This window comes from Lampetra planeri, chromosome 38, assembly GCF_965212315.1.
Source record: "Lampetra planeri chromosome 38, kcLamPlan1.2.h2, whole genome shotgun sequence".
Taxonomy (NCBI): domain Eukaryota; kingdom Metazoa; phylum Chordata; class Hyperoartia; order Petromyzontiformes; family Petromyzontidae; genus Lampetra; species Lampetra planeri.
In genome coordinates, this window is record NC_136144.1 from 10,455,459 (window position 1) to 10,471,347 (window position 15,889).

The 15,889-nt window shown below is 46.3% G+C and overlaps 1 long non-coding RNA gene across 4 annotated transcripts; it reads left to right on the forward strand.

The window, feature by feature from the left end:
* The first annotated feature begins 237 nt into the window (after positions 1-237).
* LOC144731299 (uncharacterized) lies at positions 238-14,442 on the forward strand. 4 transcript variants are annotated; one of them, XR_013587942.1, is made up of 8 exons: positions 238-335; positions 521-674; positions 3,719-3,798; positions 4,525-4,738; positions 6,856-6,956; positions 9,277-10,432; positions 11,171-11,290; positions 12,959-14,442. It is a non-coding gene; the product is annotated as an uncharacterized LOC144731299 (long non-coding RNA). The 4 variants fall into 4 exon arrangements; XR_013587941.1 differs by having other exon boundaries at positions 262-335; positions 487-674; XR_013587940.1 differs by lacking the exon at positions 238-335 and having other exon boundaries at positions 343-674; positions 9,277-9,436; positions 10,382-10,432.
* The last annotated feature ends 1,447 nt before the right edge of the window (positions 14,443-15,889 follow it).

Sequence of the window (15,889 nt, forward strand, 5' to 3'; positions counted from 1 at the left end):
TGCCTAATTGGACAATAAGGCCCTCTTGCCAACTCCGCGAATACAATGGAGAGATCCTTGAGTCGAATCCCACGCCTCGCGAAAGCCACAATCCCAAGCCACCTCGCTTTTAAAAATCACCCTCCCCCGGGGTCTGCCCCAAAAAAAATTCCTAGCCAAAAGAATTCCTCCCTAACAAAAAATTCTCCCCAAAAAATTCCCCCCTAAAAAAATTCCCCCCCCCCCCAAAACAACAACATCCACTTCCTGTTCGTGGTACTTCACATCTGGGAAGGAGCGTGAGGACATATGGGAAACTTCGTGAGCATGCAAAACATTCTCAACGCACGGGGGCGGTAAGGATGAACGCATTGAGTCCCAGTTCACAGCTGTGATTTGCTGCATTTTTCCTCTCGGTTTCTCAGTTGTCCTCCACGCGAAGTTGCGGTGCCAGTTCTTCAGAACTGAAAACGAATTTATTTAGAACATTTGTGTGTGTGTGTTTAGTTTGTTGTCCTTCCCCCCGGCACCTCCCGATTAGCACGATTGGTTACGCACGGTGCGAACGAGGTTCAGCGTCTTCACTCTCCAAACTTTGCTGAAAGCCATGTCGAGCCTTACGAACACGGCGCTCTGCAGAAGCACCCTGTGGCTGCCGCTGCTTCTGCTGCTGCTGTTGCCTGCAATTGCTCCAGGTGAGTGAGGACCGCGTTCGCACACGGACAGATGAACACCAGCCCGGGGAGTGAGGTAGAGAATTTGCGTTCAACTCTAGAGACTTCCTCAGGGGCTACCAACCACCACAATCCTGTCCGGGTGCTCCTTGCCCTGGAAATACTTTTATGCAAGAGATGGCCATAGCGCGAGGTTTATTTTCTTACAAGTAGTTTGCATTGGTGAGTAATTTTATTTCTCTCGATTTTTTTTATTTCTTCACAAGTTGTACGCATTCTTAGTAAGCTCGCTAATAAGTACATTGCTACGTCGGTGTTGTTTTAATTAAATTTGTTTCGTCGTGAAGAAGTGAAGTTAATTTTGTTTTGTTGCTTTGCTTTTTGAATGCCTCTCGTCCCCTGTTGTCTCCACAATCCTCCAATGCGTCCGAGAATCTCGCTGACATCCCCCTACCTCATCCTCCTCTAGCCGTTGACTACACAGTTGATCATCATCGATTCATTATCCGTCTGTTTCCAACATTATCTGGCGGTCACGGGCCGATCCGTCGAAAGCAGCAAAACCAAAGGCTCTTAAATCAGTCCGGCGATCGGCACGCACACAACACATGTGTTCGTGCCGAGAAAGAAAGTCGCTACCCTTTGCCGTTTGAATGCCTCTCGCCCCCCTTGTCCTCAAAACCCTCTAATCGAGTGGATCTTACCCTAGGGGTGCGAGATGCCCTTTGTGGGGGTGCGAGACATGGGCAGATTTTTTGTAGAAGGTAAATCATCTACACACAAATAAAAATACGGGCACGCAAGTTACAGCTTACTTTGTTTCACCAAACCTCATGTATTTACCTATAAACATTATTTAAAAACATGTTTGCGATTGAGAACCAAATGGGTGCAAGGCTGCAGTCAAGGTTAAGAACGACTGCTCGAATGTGTCCGAGACTTTAGGGACCACCTCTCTCTCTCTCCCTTTCATCCTCCTCAGCCGAGGGACCACACACGTCCTGCGAAACATGTTCGCTCATCCCAAAGACAAATTCGCTGCCCGTGTCGGCCAAGACTCGATCCGCCAAAACAGGGTGGCTTCGCGTGGCTTTATTGCAAGGTCCCGCGGGGCCAATTGCCGGCCTCTGGTGGCCTCCAGTGCGGCCCCTCACGTGCCCCCCCCCCCTCCTTGATAATTCACAAACAGTGAAAACAATCCCCCGCATCATAATCATCATCATCGTCGTCTTCGTGCTGCTGTCACAAACCCAGCAATGGTTTCAAATGTGTGGCGGCCTCTGATATCTTATCGGCGAAAAGTCAGCGTAGGTCAACCGAGTCACCTTGGAAAAAATTATTAGATTCTTAGCTTCTCCCATCGGGCTGGGATTTTGTAGGATGCACGTTGAGATGTATAAGGGGCACGGGGTGACCAATAAGGTCTGGACTGGTCTGTAACAAGGTAGGGGGCACTGCGAAGGGTTGACAGCTTTGTGAATATCACCCAGGAGTCAGCCAACGTCGCGGCTCTGGAGCTGCATGCTGCTTTTTGGCTTCCCCCTTGCGGATAGCGTTACACACAAAACGTGAATCTTAAACATAATTAAACGTAAATATGATGTATTAAATGTGGCATAGAATAGGTGTCTTGGTGACGACTAAATGTACAACAGTCGAACTGTATTGTTGAAGAATAATTAAAAGGGGTTACAAACCTAAACAGACGCAGTTTATTCTATCACATATTTTGTTCAAGTCAGATTGTGTGTTGTGTTGTCGTCTGCCGTATACCCGCTGCTGTGTTTGTGTACAAGTAGCTGGGCGTGTGGTACGGCTGTCCGAACTTGTTTGGTCAAAGACGAAAACAAACAACAATGGCTCCTACTCTTCTTCTTTGAAATGCTGCCCAACCACGTGATAGACCCAACTCTCTAATGCTGCCCAACCAGCTGATGGAACCCAACTCCCCCATGCTGCCCAACCAGCTGATGGAACCCAACTCTCCAATGCTGCCCAACCAGCTGATGGAACCCATCTCCCCCATGCTGCCCAACCAGCTGATGGAACCCAACTCCCCCATGCTGCCCAACCATCTGATGGAACCCAACTCCCCCATACTGCCCAACCAGCTGATGGAACCCAACTCCCCCATACTGCCCAACCAGCTGATGGAACCCAACTCCCCCATACTGCCCAACCAGCTGATGGAACCCAACTCCCCCATGCTGCCCAACCAGCTGATGGAACCCATCTCCCCCATGCTGCCCAACCAGCTGATGGAACCCAACTCCCCCATGCTGCCCAACCATCTGATGGAACCCAACTCCCCCATACTGCCCAACTAGCTGATGGAACCCAACTCCCCCATGCTGCCCAACCAGCTGATGGAACCCAACTCCCCCATACTGCCCAACCAGCTGATGGAACCCAACTCCCCCATACTGCCCAACCAGCTGATGGAACCCAACTCCCCCATACTGCCCAACCAGCTGATGGAACCCAACTCCCCCATGCTGCCCAACCAGCTGATGGAACCCATCTCCCCCATGCTGCCCAACCAGCTGATGGAACCCAACTCCCCCATGCTGCCCAACCATCTGATGGAACCCAACTCCCCCATGCTGCCCAACCAGCTGATGGGACCCAACTCCCCCATGCTGCCCAACCACGTGATGGACCCCAACTCCCCCATGCTGCCCAACCATCTGATGGAACCCAACTCCCCCATGTTGCCCAACCAGCTGATGGAACCCAACTCCCCCATGCTGCCCAACCACGTGATGGACCCCAACTCCCCCATGCTGCCCAACCATCTGATGGAACCCAACTCCCCCATGCTGCCCAACCAGCAGCTGGGATTGGTAACTCGCACCAAAGTCCCCTCTGCCGTCGCTTCTCGTGCAAGCGGCCACTGCTACGATACCTCTCCTCACTCAGAGAGACCTCCGCGTGTTCTTACCGCCCCGTCACCAAACGTCAAGAGGCCTGACAGTTTGTTTAACGAAGGAGAAACACGTGGTTTTTGTTGTGTGTTCCCTTCGTTTGAAACCAATGCAACACGTGTGCGGTGTTTTGTTTCCCAGCGTTTGCTCAAGTTCCCAGCAGTAACTATACATGCGCCTTGAACATATGGTTCGGCGAACACGAAGTTTTCAAGGCAACGGTAAGCATCGATCGATGTTTATTTCACGTGTCAGTATCGTCCCTCAATAAAGTGGGCATCGGTGCACATCACAACAGAACGGGAGCGGTACGGGGCTGGGGGGGGGGGGGACCAGAGCGACAGGGATGATAGCAGAGCGCCGCCACGAACCTCGGCCACTAACACCGACTGAGCACCACTTCGCTGTCTCATGCGACGAACAGCACGAGACGGTGTGACAAAAATAAGAACAGGTTTTGCCCTTTTCTGGCAATAAAACAGGAGTTGTGTTGAGATTTTCAAACACCAAATAGAAACCTTTTGCAAAGAACCAAGTTCGCACTAAGCACACGCAGTGCTTGTGGTGAACATGTAAACAAACACGCTCTGATTATAATTATACTATTCATATAATTATAATCTGTGCATTGTCTTTGAACAGAGACAGCAGCAGCCTTCTTTATGGCCTCGTCTCACCACCAGTGTCACACCAGATAACCTCAAAAGGCAATGCATGTAACATTATAGTTACATTATTGTTTGAGACAATGCATATATTATCAGATCATGTTTTGTTTGCATGCTCACCACGAGTGCAGAGAGCAAGTAAGATATCTCGATCAACTCTCCACAACGGAGAACTTTACATTTAAAATTAAATGTGATCTCAGTAGTGCACTCTCAAAATGCACAAATGCGCGTCTGTAAAAGTAGTAAACTGTGTGTCTGTATGTCTCCTTCTTTCAGATTGGCATCCCTGTGAATCCATCAATCCTTTGTCGTGGAAGTCAAATAACACAAATTATCAAGGATGTTCAGATGACATGCAACCCTGGTGCTGCACGTGGAAACTCACTTATTAAAATGGAACAAAATCCAGATAGCCTGGACTACTTAAGATATAAATTGGATTGTGGCAAACGATTAGAAGATTCTGAACAGAATTATGCCGATATGTTTGGTAAGTCAATTTAAATGGCATTTTAAGTTCACAAGATTGTCGCTTGTCACTGGCACCTTTTATCATTGGCATCAAATCACAACCCATCACGTTAAAGGTATAGACCTTTAAAAGGGGTGGATTATATATGTTACTTTACGTATGTATATTGAACTTCCTTCGCACCGTACGTAGACAACCGTGCTAATCGGAGGTGCGGGGGGAGGACAACAAACTAAACACAAAAAGCAGTTCTCAAGTAAATATTTTTTATTTAGATTTAAAGTGCAAAGCTCCAGTGGCTTCGTAATATCGGAAAGAAGAGCGTTCCGGACGGCCGCAGAAGTGCATCTGAAAGTGCGCGATTCAATAGCCATCTTTGTTTGATGTTTAGCCAAAAGCTGCTGCAAGGATGACCGGAGTTTGTGTGATGGTTAATGAGATCAGCAAGGTATTGCGGTTCAATAATGGCAAGCACTTTGTGTGTAATGAGTAAAATGTTATTCGTTCAGCAATCGGAAACCAATGCAGCCCTCGGTGAGCACGTGGTCGGATATTGCAGTACCTGTCACGACGCGTACAATTGCGGTGGTGGCTGTACAATCAGAACTACAAATGTAGCAGATAAACCTGCGTTTCAGCAGCACTGATGCAAGTGACTACACCGTGTGTATGAAGTGTAGTTTAGTTGAAGGTTTCGGCCCAGTCACAAGCTTCACGGTGGTGAGATGTTAACTGCCTCGCCCGGGTATGCAGGAGGTCGTTTGTTCGATTCCGACCCTGACGCCTGTTTATTTGGAGTTTGCGTGTTCTCACCGCGGTCGCGTGGATTTTTCTCCGGGTCCTCCGGTTTTTCCTTCCACATTTAGAAACAAGCTTTCAGAGTATTTAGCTGATATACATTTTCACGCGATAAGCCACTTCGTTGAGCAATCATTTGTGGCCATGTCGCTCATGAAAAATAGCTGTGGAGCTCAGTGGGCCTTACCACTGCATTGGCAGTGGTGCACAAGCAAAACTCAACACATTCATCAATGACACTGTGGCCTTACCTAAAAGGAAGACAGATAACGGGCGATGTTTCAAGAAATGGGCCATTGCTTGAAACGGTGTCTATTCTATGTTTTCCTTTTAAGGCCACACAGTGGCATTGACGAATGTGTTGCGGGTTTGTTGTTGTTGCCAAATGTAAGGATGTTCCGCAGATTAAAACAATTGCAACTTAATATGGATTGGGTACAAGATGCGGGGTAGTGACACACCATTAATTCTAGATTTGAAGCTTTCGTGACTGCAAGGATTCATACTCTTAGGTTTTTTCTGTAAAGTCACGTAGGTAAAAAATAAAATTAAAAATGAATAAAAGTAATAAAATATATAATTTTATTTTATTTCTATTATTACTTTTATTATTTTTTCATTTTATTTTTTACCTACGTGACTTTACCGAAAAAACCTAAGAGTATGACACACCATTAGCCTAGCGAAGGTCTAACTGAGCCCTTCAGTCATTATGTCTGCTGCATGGTACAAATTATGAAGAAAAAATATTCTATTTTCTTACCAGGTAAGGCCCACTGAGCTACACAGCTATTTTACATGAGCGACCTGGCCACAAATGAGAGCTTAACGAAGTGGATTAATCACGTGGACATTCTATAGCAGCCAAATTCTCTAAACGCACGTTTCTAAATGTGGAAGGAAAAACCGGAGGACTCGGAGAAAAATCCACGCGAATCACGGGGAAAGAGACATGCAAACTCCAAATATACAGCAGCAGGCATCAGGGTCGAGATTGAACCCACGACCTCCTGTATAGCAGGCGAGGTAGTTAACATCTCGTCACCTTACCGCCTTAAAATCAGGGTGGGAATCATGCATGTCGCATCCTCCTAAGAAGGCTGCTGGGGGGGGGGGGGCAACTGACGAGTCGAGATGGGCTCGTCTCGCTGGGACCTCTAACGTGGCAAGTTCTGCTCGATTTGGTACTGGTCATCGGGTGCTGCAGTGCAAAAATGTGCTGCTATAAATTTTTTTGAAGGAACTTGTCAAAAATAATTTGAAGCCAAAAAAACACGGAAGTTGCATTCAATGTGGTACTTTGCAATATTTTTACATCGTTTTTTTTAAATCACCAGTGCTCTCCGCAACACCGCTGATGAGTAATCCACGCGATGTGCACTGTGACTACCACTTGCACGTGTGCCACGGTGAAGAAAAAATGTCGTGGGATTTTTACGTGAGTACCGAACTGTATGGATGGCAATACATTTTCAATCAATGCTTCTCACTACCAAATGCCTCTCATCCTTCTTCAATCCACAACCATACCAAGACAAGAGTCTAAACTATTACAACTGCAGCACTCGTTTTTTTCAAGCTGATAAAAAAAATTACACCGTTTAATCGTTCCTCCGCTGGCCATATGAGCGCTAGAAAGCTGTAATTGACTTTGAGACGGGAGAAGCGACGCTTAAGCTGACAAGTGGCTGCTGGGTTTGTGAAAATATCAGTGGAATAGTTCTCCCAATTTATCCAAAACCCGGGGAAGGAAGCATTCCCTCCACACGGTTGAATTCCCCACAGCGAAATACGCTGCAATGTGTCTGCTGCACGAGAAAAGCGGACATTGCTTGGAAATCCATGTTCTGCATTTCTGCATGAAAAATCCATGTTCTGCATTTCTGCATGCAAAGGCACGGAAGAACACCCACACAATTCGGCATGGGGGGAGGGGAGGGGAGGTGAGGTCATTCCACACGATTCGCAGTGCAACCCCACACACCAAGACCATCTAAGAGAAATCTGTTTCCTGCTTTGAGCTCGTAAAATATGGTCTGTGTTCCCCGCTTGAACCCCATTTGCGCAGCTTCTGCATTGTGAATGCAGCTGCACAGACACACGCACAGCCGCAGTGTAACTACACAGGGCGCTTTGGTGGCTTCGCTGCACCGCAACTTCTGCTTTAGGATTAGGTGTCATCCGTGGAGCGAAGAGTAAATTATTAACATCATGAAATCGGCAAATATATGCCTTTGTGGAAGTTCCCACAGTCTGAACGTTTTGTAGTGGAATCCATGAATTCAAGGCCTCTGTTAACATGGAATGTTTTTTTGTATTTTGGCCAGAACTTACATTTTAGGGGGGAATCCCCACAATGGCAATACGCAGCCTGGCAGTTAATGGCAGCCCCGTGGGATCTATGTGTAATAAACCTTCTTGAGACGGCTTCCGGAATCAGTCCTCTTCATTTTCAACTTCCACAGTTAAACTTCACGCACTCCCCGTTGCTGACAGACAACGGAAAGCGGGCAGACTTCCCGCCAAGTCCCCACCGCGCACGTGGCACCCAGAGCCCCGTACGCGCGTGGCTCCTGCTTCTCTCGTTCCCAAGTCTGCTCTCGACTGCTCTCTCTCTCTTAATCCCTCTGTCACGTGGTACCCCCCAGCCAATCCTCCATAGACAGCATTGACCGTTCCCGATGGTTCCCTGTCAATCCCGGGACCATGCCTCTGATCCGGCTCCCCATTAGCTGAGGCCCCGATTGGCCAGGCCAACCACCCCTGCTGACATGCCGAGATCACGCCGAGGCCATGCTCCCTGGCTCATCCCTTATTGGCTACAAAGCGGGACCGGCAAGCCAATCCCCACGTGAACCCTCTATCGCTGTTATTACATATGTAAGAAGTGGCTGGTGGGTGCTTACCCCACTGTGACCCCAACCGGGAGGCAGGGTTCTGTAATTAGACAATCGATATCAGTGTACAAATTGCGACCTCAAATTGGTGCCGCTATGCTCATCACTGAATTTGTGCACCTTTGCATTTCACTTCACAAACGGAGTCTTTGACTGGAATTCATGAATGTTTGTGTTGAATGTTGAGTGTGTGGACAAGCATTATAGTCCAGGCTGTTTAAAAACATTTACGTTTCATTGTTGCAGTGCTACAGCAGCATACTGTGTGATCTCAGTCGTGCTCACTCAAAAGGGTTCTGCACCTCCGATTAGCACGTTTGGCTATGTACGGTGCGAAAGAAGTTCAATATACATGCATACTTGTTTATGGGTTGTGCACACTTGCTTTGATTTTGCTATTTAAGTTAAATATAAAAGTTAAATATAAAAGTTAAATATAATTGTAATCTATTAATTTGTGTTCCCGAAATGTTAATTTTAATCAGGAAAATCACTACTCAATGTCTACTTTACTCTTTGTTTCTTTCAGTAAAGTCACTTCAGAAATTGTTTCTTGCTGTGGTTGTCCCACTTGATGACGGACGCTTGTGTTGCGCCCCAAATCGTCGTGATTTAATTCATTTTATTTTCTACCTACGTGACATTACCGAAAGAACCAAAGAGTATGGATCCCTGCAGCCACGAAAACGTCAAATCTAGAATGTCTACTTTTTCGCGCAGTGTTTATTTATTTATTATTAATCTTACCCCAATTGATTTTGTTTTATTATCAATGCATGAGGTTGTCCGTATTCACAAAGTGGCAACGCATTTTTATCATTGCACAATTGTGAGTAACGTTCCTAACATTTTATTTTGCAGGTTGCATTGTCACGTTTGAAACTACAATTATTGTGCAATGCTATGTTACAACCATCCGTGACCAGATATTGTGACAATAAAGAAAATCCAACCAAGCTAAACATGACTTACAAGAATCCAGATATGTATATTTGCGGATGGAATTTGGTGTGCCCAACCGGTATGGTATTAAAGCACATCTCCACCATTCCCACGATATCACACATCACCAAACACATCCCGCTATCGGTTCCGTAGACTTGAGCAGCGAGCACCGTTAGCAAACAACTGCAGTAGTGAAACCACGATGGAGTCAGCGGTACGTACCAGCAGCCATCTGTGTCTCCCCCATTCACAACGTGGGTGCAGTCAAGAAGTCTGTCTCAAAGCCAGACGAAACAGGGCGGAGGGGAGAGCATTTTCAGTATTGCAGGTGTCCAGCATTCTATGAATAATGAAGCCACACATGTAAAGTTATGTGCACGTGTACGTACGCTCCGTGTTGTCTAATGGGGGCACAAAGAGAGGGAGCGAAGGGAGTGAACCAAACTGTAGCAGAGTGGCGAAGGTTTTCCAGAAATGTAATCAATTCATGTAATGTAATTTAGCTGTACGATATTGTGCTTAATATTCTGGCGTGGTGCTAAGCTAGACCTGAAGGCGGATTGAGCATCACGCAAACCAATGGCAGCCAAAACAGGGCAGCAGGACCCTGGGTAATTTTCTGAATACCGAAGGCAGATAAGCACCTCGAAGACTAATGGTACCCACAGCATCATCGTGAGATGCATTACTCAAGGCAGATGAGCCTCAAGTAGACCAAAGGCGTCTGTAAACACTGGGCTCGCAGCTCTCTGTGTGTGGGGGCACAGATACGTACAGACAGTCATCGAATTAGGAACGTCCAACTTAAGAACATCCGCACTTTCGAACGAGCTTCCGTGAGATTTTGTGCTGGCCACCCACCCCCTCGTGTGCCGTGCCGGCCTTCAAAGGTGCTCGATAACAGCACTTGCCCTGACAGTCTGTTAAGGCTACACGGGGGATCTTTGTCGTTGGTGTGTGTGTGTGCGTGTGTGCTTCTGTGTGTGTGTGTGCGTGTGTGCTTCTGTGTGTGTGTGTGCAGATGTGGCGGGACCTGATCCCACCCCTTCTAACAAAAAAAACAGCGGTTGCGGTAAGAGAATATAAAACCGATTCATAGTCGAGGTATTTTTGGGTTAGATCGCATAAATATAAGTGTGTCGTTAAACCTGCCACCACCCGACACAGCCAATGAGTATGGTTTGTCATGTAAACCGAACATGCCAATTCGTTACGGGTACAGCACACAGGTATGTTGGAGAGCAAATCCACAACATTTACAATTCGAGTAACGTGACGTTACGCCAGTAATTACAACTGGCATCATCACGCGACAGCCAGATTTGTGAAGGATCCTCCTCCTTTCGTTCTCAGGGTCGAAAGTTACCCTGCAGTCAAAAACCTCCAGGAAGTGCCCTGGAGGTTCTTGAGACATACTTACAGATTAAGGTCTCTATATAGATTACATATTTATCACAGTATTCCATGCAAATGTGCACTATTATTTATTCATGAATTTAGCAATGCTTCCATATGAACATTTAAATACAGTACATTGTTGTGTTCCGAATTTCGAACCGTTTCACTGATGAATGAGTCTCAGGAACGGAACCCCTTCGTAAGGCAGGGACTGCCAGTACCATTCTTCTGATGCTGTAAAGGGCCAAGGACGATATTTTTGGGCTGTCAAGCCAACTTGGCAATTGTCATTAAAGTATCAACTCTTGGCCAAGGTAGGCCTCCGCAGGATGTATTTAATAGCAGTATTTGTACTCTCAATGTACTATGCAAACCAAATGTATGTTTCTGAATTATGGTTGTGTAATCACAGGCCCTGAAATGGCATGCAGTGCTCTTAATCTCCATCCTGGTTGCATTACTCCATTCATCATCTTCCTCTACATTCTAGTCCAGTCGGGTTAGCTGGCTGCAGCAACTCCTGCATTGCAAGGTCAGCAAAGATTACCGGCTGTGCTGCTCGGTATGTGTGTCCATAAATGTGTCTTGATGTGCATTTCCAAGTGTCCAGATTACATTTTTATATACTCTGAGAAGACGAAACAACATTTCAATATACAATTGTGATCCTACGTCACAGAGATACAATAACAGAATGTTCCAAATGGATACATTATTTGACTCTTTTGACCCACCACCATTAATTTGAAAGGTTAACAAACTCACGATCACACAAACCATATCGCAATATCATTATGCATTCCGTGTGCATAAAGGCACAGTGTGGATATCAATAATTGATGGCAGTGTGGAATGTAAAGTTCAGATGACTTCATGGGTGGGATGACAGCTAAGCCTGGTGCACGTACTGATACATCCACGGTGGCAGCTCAAACATAACGGGTACGGAGGATTAAAACCGGTGCCTCAATTTGAGACCGACAATTCATGAGCTTAGGGCGGTGTTTGTGAAACCTCATCGGCCCGTGGACCACTCAACACCACCCAGCGCCACCACACGTGGTGACGATACGTATTCACTTCTCTCTCTAAATACCAGTCATACAAAATCATTCACATTACTGGAACATGAAAAAAAATGTAACGCAGTTATAATTCGTTTTTTTAGGGTAGTTTAATCAGGGTAGTTTACGTAACTTCATTATTGGGGGTATAACGGTGATCTGAAACAAATCGACTTGGCTCCTCCTGAAGCAGTCGAATGAATATAAATCTTTAATGAATATAAAATCTCGACACCAATTTGTAATCTGTTGCCATCTCCAACAATGCCATACGAAGGAATAAGAAGGGAGTAAAACACCAAATGTGGTCACCCCTCCCTTTACCGAGTAGCTCATGCCTGAGCACGATCTGTACGAGTCTTCAGCTCAGGTCATGCGTAGCGTGAAACCTCCACCACGCTGGTCAATGTGCCTGTGGTCAAGGGCCAGCGACCCTTGAACCCAACTCAATTACGACAAGAAACAAAGCCAGGCCTCGAAGGGACGGATCAAAAAAGAAATGACTACGAGACAAGGAACTGCGAATCATAGAGGTCAACATCCGTAGCCTGAGATCCAACATCAGAGAACTCGCTTACTTGTGCAAGGAGAAGGAGCCCACAATTGTCATCGTGGTGGAAATATTCCTGGACCCAACTGTTCAAGACGGAGTGGAGTGCATCGCAATAACCAGTCACACACCACGTGCTACTGAAGAGATAGAGCTGCCTCATCTGGAGGTCCTGTGAGGCCCAGGTCCTGTGAGGCCCCCAGTAATATTTTAAAAAGGAAAACAAAGCTAAAGAAATATAAAATGTATTTTTACAAGGCTAACAACAAATAAAATTCGGACGGGGCTGAGTGGGGGACGGAGAAACTGGGGAAGAGGAACGAATCGCATTCGTTTTGGAAGTGAAGAAGAGGGCAAAGTGGGCATGGGATGAAACAGAAGTGTTCTGTGAGACTTCGCACAGAAAGGCCTTCTCCAAGATGCAAAAGATCTGGCCCCGTACATCGAGCCAAGCAATCTCTGCTCAATTGAGAACATCACCTTCAAGCCCAAAGACAACAATAGGCTGCTGAAGCGACTTTGAAGAGAGATATAACGTTGAGCTGTGAGGTATTGAATGTAACGGGATGCGTGTTCTATTTTGCAGGGAATGATGGAACGCACGCACGAGTTGAAAATGGCATTGGTTTATACAGCATTGAAGTAAACACACACATACACCATAGTTATGCAGCACACAGGTCAGTTATGCAGTCACCACATGACCACCACACACATAGTAGTATTTTGCTATCTAGAATCTGTGTATTTTTATACCTCCGTTGTTCCGCAGTGTGTCGGAGCGTGAAAGTTACGTCACGGGCCAATGCACCACCAACACCCTACACGCTGCACCACGAACACCCTAAACACTGCACAATGAACACCCTACACACTGCACCATGAACACCCTGCACACTACACCATGAACACCCTACACGCTGCACCATGAACACCCTACACGCTGCACCATGAACACCCTACACGCTGCACCATGAACACCCTACACACTGCACCATGAACACCCTACACGCTGCACCATGAACACCCTACACACTGCACCATGAACACCCTACACACTGCACCATGAACACCCTACACGCTGCACCATGAACACCCTACACACTGCACCATGAACACCCTACACACTGCACCATGAACACCCTACACGCTGCACCATGAACACCCTACACACTGCACCATGAACACTCTACACACTGCACCATGAACACCCTACACGCTGCACCATGAACACCCTACACACTGCACCATGAACACTCTACACACTGCACCATGAACACCCTACACACTGCACCACACACAGCCTACAACATGCAGGAACCGGACTGAGAATCCTGATACTCGGACTACGACTCCACACACCCAGGCTCTCTGGAGAGACGCAGGCTCGAAGTCGTCCTATCATTGCATACCTCCTCTATGTATTCCCGCATTGGTTCTTCCACTGGCTCTCACGCCGCTTGCTATAATCGTGTAGCGAGAGTGCAGCTAGAGTGACACCGCTATTGAATAAATGCGCGGTTTCATTGAGACGCAAAACAATGTTGCGGCACCTGCATCTTGAACATGCCGACTTTGCTTAAACTTTGTAGTAGATCACTTCTCTCTGCCTCAACGCTTGAGGAGGACGTCACTGTCACGTGTTGACTACGGGGTACACGTGACGTTAAAAGATCTCTGCATTTTCACGATGACTTCATAATTCTTAGGTCTTTTGCTGCCATGTTATTTTTTACACTGCAATGGTACTGTAACGGACACTGCTGCCGAATTTTTGGGACCTCATAGAACCATCGTATGTACCTACCACAATGTCTTTTATCGCTTTAATACTATCTCAAGTTGCCAACCGACACGAATGCAAATGTATACCCACATCATCGGTACCAAAGTTACATGAATCCGTCTGAATTATATGCTTGCGACAATGGAACCTAACTACAGAAACGAATCCCCATAAAGCTTAACATTTTGTATCTTTTGTTATTGAATCAATTTGAGGGTTGTGTTCACCTATGCTTATCACTGAAATTAGCTTTTGTTTTGTAATAAAAACCAACGTATCCAATATCTTACAGGAGTTGCTTAAAGTCTGTGTGTTGATGAGTGATGTCGTCTGAACGACGTTGTCGATTTACGTGTAAACGTCGATCTCGTTCCACGCTGCACGAGCCCGACGATTGTTTAACACGTCCCACGTGACGCGCCAAGCAAACGACGCTGTCCGCGTCACGTGGGACCACGTGCACACCCACGTGGGACCACGTGCTCACCCACGCGCCGACCACGTGCTCATCCACGCGCGGACCACGTGCACACCCACGCGCAGACCACGTACACACCCACGTGGGACCACGTGTAGACACACACCGAGACCTCGTTCTTTATTTGAATCGACGCTGTTCGCACAAACGGCGCGTCACGTGAGACTGCTTAACAATCATCGGCGCGTGCAGCGTGGAACGAATTGACTTGAATGAGAGGAGTGCATCGGTTAACATGGAGTTTGGGAAACTCTGATGCTGCAAACCCCGAACTCAATATCGGTGGAGTTGTCCAACAAAGAGTCGATCCACTCGAGTCGGCCACGTCTTCACGGCCGTTCATAAATGACGGCACGCGATTTTGGACGATTTTTGACCCCCCCCCTCGTCACACGGCGTCACAAAAAGTTAGACCCCCCTCAAATATGACGTCACAAAGCTCTGCCCCCCCCCCCCCCAAAAAAAAAACATGCTTCATATTGTACCCTTAGGTTTTTTCGGTAAAGTCACGTAGGTAAAAAAATTATAACAAAATAAAATTACTGGAGCAGTTACACTTGATGACGGAGACTTGTGTTGCTTCCGAAACGTCGTAATTTTATTTAGTTATTTTCATTTATTATTATTATTTTATTATTATTATTATTTTACCTACGTGACTTTACCGAAAAAACATGCTTCATATTGTACCCTTAGGTTTTTTCGGTAAAGTCACGTAGGTAAAAAAATTATAACAAAATAAAATTACTGGAGCAGTTACACTTGATGACGGAGACTTGTGTTGCTTCCGAAACGTCGTAATTTTATTTAGTTATTTTCATTTATTATTATTATTTTATTATTATTATTATTTTACCTACGTGACTTTACCGAAAAAACCTAAGGGTATGAATTCTTACAGTCACGGAAGCTTCAAATCTATAATACTTCAGATCGCTTTAAACGATTGTCATTGTAGTGCGTATTTAATGTGGCGCTGCACTCTGATGTTGTAGGAGAAAACATTTATTAAAAGTCTATTTAATTAAGTAGCACGTGTTGTCTATATTGATTTCAAATTGCGCATTTTGATGTGACGTCACATTTCTTACCCCCCCGTCACACATCGTCACAAATGTCTGACTCCCCCCCCCCCCAGGTGCGTGACGTCATTTATGGACGGCCCCTTAACACAACTTTGCAGGCACTCCCGCCTGCCTCTTGACACGCGCACTTGAATTCAAGGACCGTGCACTCAAGAAAGCGTTGTTCCC